Below are 5,648 nucleotides of genomic sequence, written 5' to 3' on the forward strand. Positions count from 1 at the left end.
TGTTAAGAGATGCTTCTTAATTCTAATCACTATACAACATGGTACAAATTAAAAATTGGCAGATAAATAAATGTTCACCTAATTATTTTAATTGTAGCAAATATATGAAAATCATATATGACTCGTCTAACATACATACTTAAAATTATACAAATCATAATCTCTTCAATCTTAAGTAACAAAAAAATTTTTGAATATCATCCATTCTTTATAATATTCAATGTAAAAGAAAAGACTTAATCCTTATATGAAATACAATTATTTATCTGCAAATACTATAAAATACATCTCACATTAACAGGAAGTTTTTGGCAGATTATAATAAGAGTCAATGCTTATAAAGTTTCTTAGACTGAATTATTTAAAATTTTCAATTAATATAATGAAGCCAATTCCTGTGAACTCCTAATCAAATAGCAAATATCATTGAACCTTTCATCCTACAAATAGCTAATCATGACACAGTATGATAGATTACCCTTAGCACCTATGGTCTAATATTTCATGCTTTGTTAAGATATTGTGTTCATATTTTATATGTATATATAAAATACAGTTTTTGACTACTATAATATAAAAAAGAAAGATTAATGACAAAAAAAAAAATCTTTTGAAATCTTTGAAGTGAAAATTCCCGAATATAGAGAAGAATTATATTATAGAGTGTGAAATTAAAAAAGAAGTTGTAAACCTATATCATATTAGATACTACAATAGTGAAGACATTTCTAACACATTAGTGAAAACATTTATTTATTATTAAAAAGAAACCCAATAATTTATTTAAATATAATCCATTAAATATATTATGCATAAAAGTGCATCGATAAAATTTAGATTAAATTTATTTCTATAAAGCTAGAGTAAATAATAAACAAAATCAAACAAATCGGATAAAGTTAATGAAAGTTCCAACAGAAATGAAATTCAATTCCCAGTCACAATAAAGGTAAAATACAATTACTCATTTCAAACAAAAAGAAAGATTGTTTGTTCACAGAACAAATTTCTGATGTAAAATGAATTCCCAGTTTTAACTGCAGAAGCACAATAAAATACGTAACACACATGAACAAGGAAAGGCTCCATTCTTCCAGAATTACAAGTTCTATTCTATTTTTTAAATAAGCAAAGAATTAATGCTACCTTTGAACAGATTTCCATAATAAATATAATAAAACCTTTTCTTTTAATACTTTTTATGCAATCAAAAACCTTTTAAATGATTATTATTCTTAATATTCTTAAATAAGATTACTACTTCTACATAAAGTATAAAACTCTTTTATAATATGTTTGTTTATAAAGCAGAAATACGATCAATATTAATTAATTGTCTTGAAAAAAAAACTTGATAAACAGAATAAGGAAAATTCAATAACATTCTATTCAAACAAACAAAAAAATAGTAACATGTTTTCACAGCATTAAGTAGAATTCAGTTTAAGAAATCAGTAAAGCAATAAATACTATAATGCACATAAAAAATACATTATGCATAGTTGATATGTCAAAAATAAAAGACATATTATGAACATCACATACACAAAACAAAAATATCATAAGAGTAAAGTCTGGCATTTTTTCTCAGATTATTTGCTACATATTTTAAATATACTTATACAAACATAAAATTTATACTATGCTTTGTCATTAAAATTGAAGGTAATTAATCACTGAAATAAAATATATAATTGTGCTTTGGGAAATATATTATCAATTGCATTTCTTCTGCAAATAACTATATTAGCATATATTAGTCTTTTAGACATTTAAAATAAAATTTTGTTTTTAATAAAAATAATTTTAAAATATGAAGACAAGAAACAGATAATTTAAAACTTGTTTTGGTTTATTTTCAAAAAATGAAAAATTAAAAGACAATGCAATTCTGATAAGAAAGAGTATTAGAATTTTAACTGTGAACATTAACTATTAACTCCTCTGACAATATCAATCCACTTCAGATGGAACAGTATGAATACAACACAAACATGTATTTATACTGAGGTATGTGAAAAATTTATTTACATTTTTAACATACTAACTAATAGATACACAATTTGTTCTTATATTAATTTAATATAGTACCAATGTTTTCTTTAAGCGAAGAAACACTGAATGGAAACAGAGTCATTAATATTCTCATTTTTGATTAAATACAGCAATTCAGTAAGAAAAGACAGAAGTTGCATGTTTTATCACATTTTCATTTGTAATACAGATGCAGTTCAATTGCAGATGATGTGCTGTGTGCAATTAATGGTGCCCGAAGGAAATGTTTTAAATATTGCTAAAAGAAACTTTTATATTTAAAATTATATTTTGAAATTTATTTATTTTTCTATTAAGCACAAACACACACACACAAGCACAAAAAAAAAAAAAAAAAAAAAAAAAAAAATGCAAAATATTTTCATTTTTTTTATGAATATTTTTTTTTTTTATATATAATGTGATTTTTAGATGCCCTGTAAAGATGTCTAAAATAAACAAATGTTTTAATCAATATAAAAATAAAAAGTTATAAAGTTTTTAAAAATCCAGATATAATTAAATTCAAAAGTGAAGATGAGAAAATTACATGAGTAATAAACTGAAATTCATCAAAACTTAAATTAATTCAAAATTCAATTGTTAATTAATGAATTAGTACCAATGGAACTAAAATGAAAAATATTATATAAAACAAGACACTAGGATTATGTTAAAAAAAGCAGCAGTGTGAAGAAGTAATTCCTCACCAGATTAACTATATGAATTCAATTCAGAGCTATAAGAATTTCAGAAATTATCAAAAGACTATTCTGCAAGACAATATTATTAATTATTGCAATATAATTGCCAAATTTTTAGTGATAAATTAGTTAAATAGGAGGGTTTTTTAATCTATCTGAAATTTTTGAAATGCCCTTTTTTATTTACAAGAGAAATTTTGAATTAGGAAATTTCTATAAATAAATGAATTCTTCTATTCATTTATACACTAGAACTTTAACATCTAATTATTGTTATAATTTCAGAAAAAAAAAAATAGCAATTTACCAACACTGCCTTTAACTAGGTAATCTCACATATGAAGATTTTTCACAGTAATTCAAAAACAATTAAGAGACACTAATTGGATTTTTAAAATAATTGATATAATACTTAATTTAACAATATAAGAAAAGCATTATTCCATCCAAACACTCATTTTAGTAAAAGTTACTTTAAAATTATTCACTGAAGAAGATTCATTAAAAAGTGTTCAGTGAAGAATAAAATTTCAAAACAAGTTAAATCTTATATTTAAAAAAAAAAAAAAAAAAAAAAACTTAAAAATTTAGCTATATATATATATATATATATATATTACAACTTGCAACAAATTTTCATGCATTTTAAATAAAATCAACAATTGTATATTAATAATAATAATAATTTGTAACAGGAGGACCTTCCTCTCTAAATTCAACTAAACAGAACTATTGCAATAAAATTAATTTCTATAGTAACATTTTTTTTGTAAAGCCTAATAAACTTCAGTTATCTATTACAATTCAATTAAATATGCAAATTTTAATTGTAGTTTTCACTAAAAACTTTAAAGAGCAAAGATTATTTTATCTAGAAATCAAGAGGCTAACACTTATATTATACAAAATATTTCACTAGATCATTCTTTTGAAACAGATTACCTCTGCCAAAGTATGAATATGAGAGATTACTTTAATAATCTAGAATTTCCAAAATAATTAATTAACATTTGAAATTTAAAACTGTAGCATTTGTCCTGATAAGCAATACTAAACAAATTATTAAAATTACAATCACTTTATGAAATTTACAGAAAGGTTTTGAACTATCTCATGAACATAACAATCTTTATCGAAAATTTTATGAATACTCAAATTATTAATATATATAATATTTTATTCTATTTATTCTATTCACATATATATATATAGAGAGAATTATACATTTTCTATATATATATGAATATCACAATAAGAATACATATACATTACAAATTTTACGTTTAGTTTTGGAATATTTTTATGAATATTTTGTTGCATTTTTGTGAAATAAAAAATTAATGAAAATATGCCATAAAGAAATACTGATGCTAAATATCAAGATATTAAGTTTCCAATCAGCTGATATATATATATATATATATATATATTAATCTTTATCCCCTTTATACAAAAACAATGAATGAATGAATGTTTGTACATGTAATTCTCATATTCTGTTCATTATTTATTCAAGCATGAAATAAAAATGTATCTTAAAATAACTTTTTTATAAATTTTTATCACTAGTTATTTGAATATATATATATATACACACACAAATTTTTATTTCTATATGAGAATGATTTTATAATGTATTTAATAGTACTTTTTAAAGGGAACATGCTTAAATTGTTATATTTCATACTTTTTAAAAAGATTTCTAAGATTTTAAGAAGTAAATTTTTAAAAAGCACTGAGTTGGCTAATATAAGTTGCATATCTGAAATTCTTAAGTACAAAATTCATTATTTAGTTTATTTCATTACAATACATACACAATTGCATTCATTTACAATATCATGCTTTATGAAGATATATATAACATTTTACACTACAGACAGCAGTTAAAATGCCTGAATATAATTCTTTAAATATGAAATTAATGTTCATTAAAGACATGTTCAAAGATCTAGAAAGATATAATAAAATTGCAAACATGAAGACCAAACAAGAAATGAAAAGGGAAGAAAAGATATTTCCACATGTTTCTATTAAACGTATTCCAATGGAATCTTTTTTAAAATTTCTAAAAAGAAATGAAAAAAAAAAAAAAAAAAAGTAAACTGGATTTTTTTAAAAAAATTTCCAGATAGTTTTTCATTTTATTTCAAGGGGGGGGGGGGTAGTTCTGAAATAAAAATTTATTAAATATTTGATTTCATAAAAATTATATTTGATTATACTAAGTCACATCTGATGATACCCTGAATCATTAACTTACTGCTGACATGAAAATAATGAACTTATTCTAGTAAGACTAATCTGATACTACCATGTAACACTTATTCTAACTATAACAATAAAGATAATTTACTGTTAATGATTTTGAAACACTACATATTATTTTAGAATGTAACATATAACAACTCTACAAACATGGTCATTTATTCATGCATTTTTCAAGGATTATGAGCTTTAGTGGTTTGGAGGATAAGTGATTACTCACCTATATTCTAATTAACATAAATAACAATAAGCACAGTTTTAAATAAATAGTAACATGATAATAAAAGACGATTTCAAAATTACCTTAGAAATAATTATAATTACTGAAAATTGTAACATTAATTAAAAATCTGCATAACAAAAATTTAATATATGCACATAATTCATTTGCATATATACATAATAAAAAAAGCAAGACAATATGCTTGTTAATAATAGACAAAGATTTAAAAAATAGATACAGAAAATAAAATATTTGATGAAAAGACATTAGAAAATGAAAGACAAATAGTGAAATATAATATAAACACAATTTGACATAAAAAAGTACAAATTTAAAACTAAAATGAAAGCACTGTACACAGGCACACCTAAATATCATTTGACTAGATATATGCATATATTTGGCCCTGATAACTATAA

The sequence above is a fragment of the Argiope bruennichi genome, chromosome 2, assembly GCF_947563725.1.
Source record: "Argiope bruennichi chromosome 2, qqArgBrue1.1, whole genome shotgun sequence".
Lineage (NCBI taxonomy): Eukaryota > Metazoa > Arthropoda > Arachnida > Araneae > Araneidae > Argiope > Argiope bruennichi.